Genomic DNA, 12,559 nt, shown 5'->3' on the forward strand with positions numbered 1-12,559 from the left:
TTTGCTCTACTAAACTTTTAGAGTTATAACAGTTTCCAATACTTTTTATAATCATTTGTGTATTTTTATTTGTGATAGAGTTAAACTTGCTATTGTTAATATTGGAAAACCTAGGCTGTGTCCTAATTTCCCTGTATAGGAGGAAGAAAATTAGGAATATCAGGAATAATACTTTATGTATAAACACTTTATCCTCATTATAATACTGGGATATCGTCATCTCCATTTATTAGAAAACAAAGACCGAGAAGTTGTTATTTGCTCCGATTAGAATCTGAGACCTGTTTTCAGGTTTTCTTGTCTACAATCCCATTCATTGTGACACTCTATTCTCAGCTCAGACTGGATAAATCATCTTAATCAAATCATTTCATTATTATATTTGCCAAGTGGATTTTGAAAGGAACTATCCATAAAGGGAAGAAAATAAGCAGTTTAAAAAGGATATTGATAGTGATTTGAATCCATTCAGTGGTAAAGCAGAGGGATTAAAGATGCCATGCTGATTGTAATTTTTTCTTTTATTCTTTCATGTGACCCAGAACACTAACTGTATCTCCTTCAGCTCTAAGTTAAAGGGTTATATGACTATTGATTGCTGAAATGACAACTTTTACTGCATCATGGCCTAGCTGGTCCAAAGATTGACATTATTTGATAAAGTGAGACGAGCCTTAGAACAACTGACAAGGAGGTCAGTTTTTGACACTGGCATGTAAGAGTCACGTGTCTCCAAAAGGATTAAATGGACTTCAGAATTCCATTGAAAATATGGGTAGTAAATCATCCAATCTAAGAAAGCCCTTCCCCCCAACTATTTTATTGTCAGATTAAATTCCTCATCCACTTAGTTAACACTTTGAATTATTAGCAATAAGACATGTTTTCATATTAAGATCATATTTCAATTATTAAATATATTTGTGCTCTCACTGATATGGAACACTTCCAGTGATATAGACCAAAACTGCTACACTTCTGATAGAGTTTTACTGATAAATTAGTTCTCTATGCTGTCTATCCATCTCTGCATCAAACAATTGACATTCTTCATCTATTTTTGTTTCTTCCTCTAAATAGGTAGGTTGAAGTCTTCAAAATATTTTGTGATGCAAATTATCTGTCACCTTATGCCCCTCCCCAGAAATTATGGTCAAGAAATATGAGACCCATTTACATATATATATATATATTAAGTCATATAAACATAGTTTTTTATTAGTAAAATTGAACTTTTGTAAAATAAAAATTAAGAAAGTGAAAAATAAACTTCAATATCCAATCAGTTAATCAGTTCTCTCTTTGGAGGTGGATAGCATTTTTGACTGAATCCTTTCGAATTGTCATGGATTATTGTAACAATAAGAGTAGATAAACCTTTCTTGGTTGATCGTTGATATGATATTGCTGTAACTGTGTATAATGTTTTTCTAACTCTGCTTCTTTTTTCCTCATTTCATGTAAGTCTTCTCAGATGTTCCTGAAGTCATCACCTTTGACATTTCTTATAGCACAATACTATCGCATCACAATCATATACTACAACTTGTTCAGCCATTCCCTAACACAAAAATAACTTCTCTCAATATTTTTGTCTCTGTAGGTCGATTTACATTTTCCTTCATCTCTTTGGGATACAACTGATGCATGATGTTGATGAATCAAGGGTATGTTTAGTTCTATAGTCTTTTGAGAAAAGATCATATTCACTAGATGCTTGAACCATTCACAATTCCACCTGTAGGTGCATTTTGTATCCATTTTCCCACATTCCCTCCAGGACTGGTCATATTTCTTTTCTGCCATGCTAGCCTACCTGGTGGATATGAGATGGTAGTTTAGAATTTTTTGAATTTGCATTTATCTAATCATTAATTATTTATAGCATTTTCCATGATATTGATAGTTTTGATTTTTTTCTTCTAAAACTCCTTCTTTATATCCTTTAATCATTCATGAATTGGGAAATTAGGTGTTTTGTTGTAATTCCCTACCCCGCCTTCAGTTTCTCAATGTCCTTGTAATTTTGATTGCAGTGGTTTCATTTATGCAAAAATTGTTAAATCATTTTTGATTCTCTTTATTTCTTATTTGATCATAAGCTCTTTCCTTATCCATATATCTGACATCTTTTCATATTCTTCTAAATTATTTATATCATCATTTTTATCTAAACCATGTATCCATTTTGATTTATCTTGGTATTTGGTCTGATATGCTAGTTTATGTTTAATTTCTACTTTCAGACTTTTTAAAAATTTTATTAAGGAGCAAATCTTTCTCCCCCAAAGTTGAAATTTTTGCTTTATTAAATCCTAAATTATGTTATAATTTACTTCTATGTATCCTGTACCTAATCTATTAAATTTTCAATACCTTTATTTCTTATGCAGTACCAGAATGTTTTGGTGATCTTTGTTCCTCCATACAAATTTTTTTTGAAATATATAACATATTTCTTAGGTAATTTTACTGTTATAACAATGGAAAAGTAAATTACTTTAGGGAGTATTATCATTTTTATTATATCAGGTTGGCCTATTCATGAGGAATTAATAATTCTCTCATTGGAAAAAAGAGGAAAAATGCTATAATACTTTTGGTGAAGATGGTTAATTATTAAAAATAAGATTAAAAAGAAATTGTGCAGAAAGGCCAAGCAAAATCACCAAAATGCAATTTAAAGGGATTTTTAAGTGAAAAATACAAGAATAACTATCATATTTTTCTCCTTTGCCTTTCTCCTAACACATAAAAGTTTGCTAAAGAATACAGTTGACCACTATCAGAGAGAAAGGAAAGAAGGACTATAAATGTTGGAGTTTGCTACCTATAATGTTTTGAATATTACCTTCTGTTTCACTAGGCCCCACATGAAATCAGGGAAAGCCAAGACTCTGGGGTTAGTTTTCATTAATGTGGTGCTAAGAGTCTTCCTATAGAACTAATTTTATTGATAAGAGGGAAAATGAGTTTACCAGCTAAGACAAGGTCAATTATAATAAGAAAACTGGAGAACGCTAAAGCATTTTGTTTACCGGATATTTGTTGTACTATGTCCTGCTCCAGATGAATTTTGTGTGCTGACTACCTCCAATACTTGAGCAATAGTTATTCTGTGTTACAGAGGCAGCAATAACTATTATCTTTGGTAGGATTATCTGAAACTAAGAAATAGGTATTTTTTTTAAAAAAAGATAAACCATTGATTAATTTGATTTAAATTAAAAAAGAAAGAAAACAAAATTACCAAGGAAAAGGATAGTTGCACCAACAATGAAGATGAAATTAAAGCAGTTATTAGAAACTTAGATTCTTTTTATGCTAAAATTCTGATATTCTAAGTAAAATTAATGAATATTTTATTTTATTTTTTTGTTGCAAGGCAATGGGATTAAGTGACTTGCCCAAGGTCATACAGTTACATAAATATTAAGTGTCTGAGACAGGATTTGAACTCAGGTTCTCCTGACACCAGGGCTGGTGTTCTATCCACTAGGCTACCTAGGTGCCTCTGAATATTTTAAAACTATACATTGTTCAGATTGACAAAAGAGAAAGTACAATACTTTAATAAGCCTATCATAGAAAAAAGAAATTAAGTCATCAATGAGTTGCTATGAAAAATATTCTCAGTACTAGTTAGATTCACAATTTAATTCTACTAAACTTTTAAAGAACAATTAATTAAAATACCACATGAATTATTTGGATACAAAATAGGCAAATGAGTCCTACCAAATTTATTTCATGAAACACCTATGGTAATGATATTTAAACCAAGAAGAATACTGGAGAAGAAAAATAATAGAACCATTTGCCCAGTGAATAATAAATGCAAATTTTTAAAAACAAAATAATCTGGAACTGGTTCAAAAGCATTATTGAATTAGAGGAATACATTAGATAAACATTATTCAATAGTAAATTACCACACTCCTGTAGTTTGTAATAAATACATACACCAAAATTTCTGGGACAAGTATTTTCTATTTGATAAAACTTAAATATTAGAAAAATTGAAAATTTTTTGTCAAAAACTAGGCATATAATAAGATTTCATATCATTTACCAAGACTATATCAAAATAGAAATATCATTTAGACATCAAAGGTGATAGATATGCTATGTAAATTAGGACAAGAAGAAAAATTTTATCTGTCGTATCTATTAATAAAAGAGAATATCCAGAGATATTAAATTTCTCCTAATTCCTGCTTTGGCTATATCCCATAAATTTTGGAGTGTTTTCATTTCTGTCCTTATCTTTAGTTAAAATTATTGCTATTTCTATATTTTGTTCCTTGACTCATTTTTTATGATGATGTTATTTAGCCACAATTAGGAAACAGAAAAAAATCTGTTTTTAAAACTGTTAAATATAATTTTATTACGTTTAAGGGTTCTACTTTTCTTCATTTTGGTATGAGGTTTTTATACCTTAGTACATGGAAATTTTTTTTGTAAAGAATTCATATATAACTGAGAAATAGGTGAACTCTTTTCTATTTCCTTTCAGTTTTCTAAAGACTTATGATCTGTAACTTTTCTAAGATTTTATTGATGTTCTTGTCTTCATTTGCAGATTTATTATAGTGAGATTTATCTAGCTTTGAAAGGGGAAAACTGAATATAGTTTTACTATTTATTAGGGAAGCTGCTAAACTTTATATCTTCCTCCGTGATATTTGAATTGTTTCATGCTTTCTATTTGAAGGATTTTCTCTTTGACCTTCACACTCAGGAAATGGTCTATAACATTCCAGAGAGTTTCATTTAGCAATAACTCTCAGGAGGAAATTGGTAGAGAATTTCAATTTCGATTGTACACCAATTTTCTAAGTTATCAAATCATTTTTCCTTGAAAATTCTTTAATTTCACTGCTCATTGCTCTCGGATAATCCAATACTTATTAAATCATTTGTTCTATTTCCTAGATCAGTTTTCTATGAGATAGTTCAATTTTTTTTCAATTTTTCATTTTTTTGAATTTTTATTGCTTAATTATGTCTCATAGTATCATTAGGTGTTACTTTTCTGTTTATAATTAAGAAATTCTTTTCTTCAGTGAAATTTTGCACACTTTAAAAATACTTGCCAATTCCTCTTTTCAAAGATGTTATTTTCGTCAGTGAAGTTTTGTGCCTTTTTCCACTTAGCCAGTTTCATTTGTTAAGTTCTTATTTCCTTCAGTAAGTGTGTACCTTTTTAGGCAACTGTTGTTTATTTAATTTAATTTTCTTCCATTGCTTTCATTTTGGTATACACTTTTTCCTCTGTCACTCTTATTTGATTTTGAAAATCATTTTTGTTAGTTCTTACAGTAATTCATGTTATGCTTTTTCTAAATTACTTTTTTTGCTTTTAAGTTTTGCTTATGGGTCTTTTGACAGTTTTACCATCTGAACTTGTGTCTTAATCTCTCTGTCACCATGATTTCTTGTTATGTTCGTTTTCTTTTCTTTTTTAGGTTTTTTTTTTTTTTTGCAAGGCAAATGGGGTTAAGTGGCTTGCCCAAGGCCACACAGCTAGGTAATTATTAAGTGTCTGAGACCAGATTTGAACCCAGGTACTCCTGACTCCAGGGCTGGTGCTTTATTCACTATGCCACCTAGCCTCCCCTATGTTCATTTTCTTTTGTTGTTACTGTTGCTTTCTCATTTTTCACCATAGAACAGGGATGGTGAACTGATAAAAGGCAGAGTAGATTGGGGAAGGCAATGATCAAAAGTAAAATACTTGTGATGAGGGAAAGAATAAGGGGTTGGGGGGATAAACAAAAAAAATGGCACAAAGGGAAGCACATATTTAGTTATATAACTATAAATATAAATAGCATGAACTCACCCATAAAATTGAAGCAGAAATCAGAATGAATTAAAAAGCAGAATCTTGCAATATGTCATTTACAAGAAACACATCTGAGGCAGAGAAATGAAGGTAAGAGGTTGGAGAAAAATTTATTATACTATCCTTAAACCGAAGTAAAGAAAGCAGGGGTAGCAATCATGATCTCAAAGGAAATGCAAAAATAGCTATAATTAGAAGACATAAGGAAGGAAAAACTAAAATTAAATCAATGCTACATATATAAGAATCAATGGTATAGGATCTAAATTTCTAAAGAAGAAGTTGGATGAGTTTCAGGAGAAAATAGTTAACAAAGCCAGACTATTGGAAGACCTCAACTTTCCCCTCTCAGAATTAGAAAAAAATAAAAGAAAATCATAGGGAACTGAATAGAATTCTAGTCATTTTAGATATGATATATTTCTGAAGATAATTAAATGGGAATATAAAAGAATATAACTTTTTATCAGTAGCACATGGCACTCATGACCTGGGACATAAAACCTCAGAGCCAAATGCGAAAAGGCAGCAATAGCAATTGTATCCTTTTCAGATCATAATGTAATTTAAAAGTATACTTAATAATGGAAAATGAAAAGTGAAATTCAAAAATAATAAGTGTATCAAAGGACAAGTCATGTAAACTATTGACAATTCATTGCTACAAAGCAGATCGGTGAATTGGATATATAACTAAAATAAATAGAAAAGAGAAGAAAGTAAAATATCACTAAACAAAAACTAAATTGGAAATCTTGAAAGTCAAAGCAGAGATTAATAAAAGTGTAAGAAAACCTGAACTAATAAAATTAGAAACTAGTTTTATGAAAAAGCAGTAAAATATAGAAATTATTTAAGTCAGATTGATAAGGGAAAAGAATCAAATTATTAGTATCAGTAATGCAAAGAATATGATGAGGAAATTAAGAGATTGTTAGGAGCTTCATTGTTCAATGACATGCCATTAAATTTGACAATCTAAATGAAATTGAAGAAACCATTAATGACCTTCTAAAAAATAATCTTTTGGATCAGATGGATTACAATCAAATTCTACCAAATATTTAAAGAACAATTAATCACAATGCTATATAAACTATTTGGAAAAATAAGCAAAGAAGACCTATCAAATACCAAATATAGTGCTGATATTTAAGTCAGGAAGAGCTAAAACAGAAAAAGAAAATTATAGATACTGATTTAAACTAAAAAAATTAAAATACTAGCTAAAAGAAACCAGTCATATCATGAGGTTCGCTATGAGTAGGAGTGATATGGAATGTGGTTATACTAACATGACAAAAAAGAGTAAATGGATCAATATTGGAAGGGATACGGGAAAACTGGGACAGTAATGAACTGATGGTGGAGTTGTAAATTGATTCAGTCATTCTGGAGAGCAATTTGAAACTATGCCCAAATGACAATAAAGCTCTGTAGACTATTTTTTTTATCCAATACTGCCATTTATCCAAAACAGATTATATAAAAAATGGAGAAAGACTCATACATACAACATTTTAGTTCTTTTTGTAGTGACAAAGAATTGGAAATGGAGGGAATGTCCATCTATAGGGAAATAGCTGAACAAATTGTGGTATATGAATGTGATGAAGTACTATAATTCCTTAAGAAATCATGGACAGGCAAACTACAGAAAAGTATGAAAAGATTTGGCAGAACTGATGCTGGGTGAAGTCAGTAAATTCAGAAGAATATTGTATACATTAAAAGCAATATTGTGTCATTATTAACTATAATAGACCTAGCTTTTTTCTCAGTGTAATTAAAAGACAATTCTTACAGACTTGTAATGGAAAATATTATCCCATCCAATAAAGTAACTATAGAATGTGAATGCAGACCAATGTAAACTATTTTTCAATTTTTAAAAATTTTTTCCTACTTTATCCTTTTCCTCTCTCATATTTTTCCCTTTTGTTCTGATCCTTCTTTCACAACATGTCTAATATGAAAATATTTAACAGCTTTGCATGTATAACCAATATCAGATTATTGTCAAGGGGAGGGGGGTGAGAAGGGAGGGAGAAAAATGTGGAACACAGAACCTTACAACAATTATTGTTGAAAACGATCTTAGCATGTAAATTGAAAAGAAAAAGAAAAATCATATAAAGAAACTGAAAACATAGGAATAAATGGAACTTAACTTTAAAATGATGTTATATTTATCTAAAATCATCTGCAGGCTTTAGCTATACTGATTAGGTAGAAAACTTCCCAGTTCAATCATAAGTAAGTCAAGGATATTCATTATCACCTGTTATTTAACAATGTATTAGAAGTGTTAGTTTTAGTAATGAGAAGGAAAGAAATTAAAGGAATTATTTTAGGAAATGAGAAAACAAAACTATCACTCTTTGCAGATCATATGATGTTATACTTAGGAACACTTTGAGAATAAACTAGAAACAACTTCCTGAATTGAAATGGTATATGAGTATAATGACATATTGTTTTACTATAAGAAATGACAAGCAGAATGATGTCAGAAAAATCTCAAAAGACTTAAAGTGATGCATAGTGAAGTGAGCAGTTCCAGGAGATTAATGTATTAGATAGATATACTAGACATCACATCAAATGTATATAAAATATTAATGTTTAATAAATCATTGGAAATTTTTTAAAAAATCATTAAGAAAGAATAGTCATGCATAAAATGGGTAGATGCTACCTAATAATGAATTATAAATGTATCATGTTAATCAAATATCAATTCAAACTAGGAAGGTGATGTAGGTTAATGCAATTATAAAAGAGCTTCAATAAAATTTTAAATGAAAGCATTTGAAAGATCTGGTAGGCTGAACCAAGAGAGTTTAAAGTGGGAGGCAATGCGATACAACGGGAAAAATGATAGCTTCAGAATTAGAGGAACTGGTTTCATATTCTGCCTCATCCAATGCTATTTGAATCACATTTGAAAAGACACAATTGCCTCTCTGATCCTCAATTTTCTCATCTGTGTAATAAATGGGTTAGAATAGATGACCTCTAATTTCCTTTACACCCTAAATCTACATGAGCATATACAAATATATAGGTCCCATTTACTTTTAAGGAAGCATATGAAAATACAAATAGGTCAGAAGGCATAATTGTCATACCCCCCAGAGAACAAATAATCCCATTACATGGAACTTTGAGAGATTTTATGAATAAAGGTCCTTGAAATACTGGACACAAGAAGAATGGACCCTGTGATATAAAACATAACCTTTCAACTGTGCTGTAAAATTGTCCCAAAGAATAGTATCTGACCAATAAGAGTTGGTTTTAATTAATTTTTTAATTAATTTTTATTTTAATTTTATAATAATAATTTTAATTTAAATAATAATAACTTTAATTTAATTAATTTTTTAATTACATTGTCAAGTAAATGCACAATAATGAGCAGAAAGATAAGGTTATAGATAGGAAGTATATTGGAGAGTTCTATAAACAACTCATCACATGAAGAAAATAAAACAGAGAAAATCCTGAAGGAGACATTCAATTTTCGCATTCTGTCAGAGAGAGTAATAGAACTGAGAGAACAGGAAGACATGACTCTTGCAAGTAACCTAATTGTACCTAGATCTTCTCCTTATTTGAGACTGCCTACGGGCAATTTCTAAACCAAAGGATAGTCTGGGTTTTGAGGCTGGTTTTTCTCCCCTCATTTAATGCATAAAATTGAGTATGTTTGCAGGAGGAGGGATCATATGAGCCTGGGGAACTGGATTGTGAGCTTTCACTGACACACTCAAGTGCATGTATATACTTTTATATCAGCATATATTACTTTGTCATATATTAATAATAAATACAATAAGTTGATTAATATGCAGAAAAGAACAGAGACCTAAGCACCTGATGACTTTTGCAGGCACAACAATGGTTATATCTTTGTGCAATATCATCAGTGATCTTCCTTTTACTCTTAGATATTCTTTTGTCAGGGATCTTAAGATTCTATTTTAAAGTAAGGTTGAATAGGCCTTTAAAGGAGCATGTGCCCATCAAATGCTGATCAGTGGGCATAAACAAATTTTGATATAATGTCATAAAGGAGGCAATGAGGTATTTCAACATAAAGAAGTCTGAACTTCAGGCAAACGTTGTATAATCTGAAGGAAATCAAACCTTTCTACCTCAATTTTTCAATATTTTGAAAAAAAATGAAGGTAATCCTGAAAACACAACAAGGGCTGTTGTGCTGATTGTTTTCTTGAAGAAATTATATCTCTCTGTCTAGCTTGCAGCAGACTTTGAAACTCTTGAATTCTTCAGTCAGATGCCCAAATTGGAAACTTCATTTTCTCAAGTTGACTGAACACTATCTTGTCGTCAGAGTAGAAGATATGAAAGTAAAAAGAATTCAGGGAATCGAAGTCTAGCTTAGACATACACCTAAGTCAGTTCATGTCTCCCAGAGTCATGTACAAACTTCCATTATCACTTGATTAAATGAAGAAAAGAATTATTTACTCCATTAAATAAACAATGCAAGTGAATAAACAAACTAATCAGTTAATTAAAAAAATCAATGGAAAAGAAAATACTCAATGGGATAGGGGTTCAAAACTGAAAGGAGAAGATGATTCTATATTTTATTGTTCCTCTAATATGTAACAAGTATGAGGATCTCTCTTTAGAAAGAGTCTGTCACTCTTCTCCCTCAATTAGCTTTGATGCAATCATTAAGTTATAGTGATCAATCAGTTGCTTGTGTCATTTCAGTCCAATTTAGCAACTTGCTGACCATTAAGCAAGGCCATAGGTCTGGCTACCTTCACCAGACCTGAACTTTAGCTTTACTTACATTTGACTCTGGTTTCATTCTTTTATGCTTGCCTACCCCTTTAAAAGAGAACTAGGCACCCAGGTTCTCTAGTTCTCTCCATATCTCTGATTATTGGGGAGGAAATTACCTTTTTCCTTCTTCCCAGAAAGGGGAAGATGCTAGAAAGCATCCAGAGTGCAAAAACAATTTAGGTATGAAATAGGAAATCCTATTCTCCCCATAGAATGAGGAATGCTAAGCAACAAACAATGATAAAATGATTACAATCAGTTGAGAAGCTTGTATACAGACCCAATTGCATCATGTGCAACCTGCTTATTTGTAAGAACTGCTTATAAGGTATTTTTTTCCATTTTACTTTCAATGAATATAGTCCAATCCACAGCAGAAGGGGTCTTATTTTTGGTTATTATATTTTTTCTGCAGGTGCCTCCATCCTTTTCATTCAGTTTGCCTCAAACTATGATTTGATACAAACCGCAGATATATCACTGCTCAGATAGCCAGAACCAGGAAACTACTTGCTGCTTTTCTATCAAAGGAAAAAAAAATGACAAAACAGATACTTATCATTCCAAGCACAAGCTTCTCTAAGGGGCAATCAATTTAGGTCTTGGGTGAGGAAAGGGCACCCCCGTTCCTGGACTCTATTGTGGGAATATTAGTTAGTCTTATACATGAAAGCATATAGAAGAAAGAGTTCTGAGGGTTGGGATTGCCCTTTTTGATTTTTAAAAGACAGCAAAATCTAATGATATATATTTAGTAAAGAGACAGTAGTTAGAGCATAAATGGTCCCTCTATGCTTTGGGATGGAAGGGTTCTGCCATCACACCCAAAGGAATACAACATAAGCAAATGCATAGTCATAACAAAGGGGACAATGAGCATTCCCAAAACTATGGAAGTTATCCCAGCCCAGCCAGCCAGAGTTTCTTCTCTTGAATATTAATATACATTGTTGTAATGGAAGGTTATGGGAGGGAGTGAAAATGAATTTTAAAAAGTAACAGTTAAATATTTATGTTATATAAAGGTAATTAGATATTAACCATCATTGACTTTACTTTAAAAATAAATCTGGAGGCAGCTAGGTGGTGCAATGGACAGAACAATGGCCCTTGACTCAGGAAGACCTGGGTTCAGATTGGTCTCAGACACTTAATAATTGCCTAATTGTGTGATCTTGGGCAAGTCACTCTTAATACCATTGCTTAAAAAAAAATTAAAAAATAAATCTGTGGTAGAGATGAAAACAAGTTATTTAAATTAGATTATAAACATTAGATTAATAAGGTTCTTGTATATTTTATTTCTTATAGAAATTAATTATTTATCATATATCATGTAAATTGTTACCACAATGCCTAAACATGTAAACAAACACATAAATATATATGTGTATATATCACCTATGCCTAAGCTGTCACCTATTTGACAAGTAATATATATGTAACACTTTCATGCTAAAAGGGTTACAGGAAGGTGAGGGTCAAAAATGAGGAATTTGCCCAATCTTGCTAAAATATAGATTTGTGGAGGGAAGATGAATTAAGGAAAGATACAAAAGGCTTTTACTCTTAAATCTTGTACCCAAGAAAAATGAGTTATCTCCTCTAATGCACTCTGGCACCTGAGAAAAAGTAATTGATCTTCTGTCCATGAAACATTCTCCCTGAAGAAAGCAGGTCCCTATTTCATCTCTGCAAACAGACTGATAATTGTATAATGTAGTATTTTGAAAGGATTGGTCAGCTAAATTACAGGATCCAACTCTCCAACATGCTTCCATTTCATAAGTTTGGACATTGGGTCAATGATTCATTCATCCACATCCATCCATCCATCTATCCATCTCTCTATTTCTCTCTCTCTTTCTCTCCTTCTAGCTTAAA

The 12,559-nt window shown here is 31.2% G+C and overlaps 1 long non-coding RNA gene across 3 annotated transcripts in view; it reads left to right on the forward strand.

The window, feature by feature from the left end:
• The window catches only part of LOC141511753 (uncharacterized), a 79,478-nt gene that overhangs the window by 22,762 nt on the left and 44,157 nt on the right, over positions 1-12,559 (forward strand). For all 3 annotated transcript variants that reach the window (XR_012475386.1, XR_012475387.1, XR_012475385.1), the window contains exon 3: positions 1,604-1,667. This is a non-coding gene — a long non-coding RNA (uncharacterized LOC141511753). The remainder of the gene's footprint in view (positions 1-1,603; positions 1,668-12,559) is intronic.

This window comes from Macrotis lagotis, chromosome 2 (genome assembly GCF_037893015.1).
Source record: "Macrotis lagotis isolate mMagLag1 chromosome 2, bilby.v1.9.chrom.fasta, whole genome shotgun sequence".
NCBI lineage: Eukaryota > Metazoa > Chordata > Mammalia > Peramelemorphia > Peramelidae > Macrotis > Macrotis lagotis.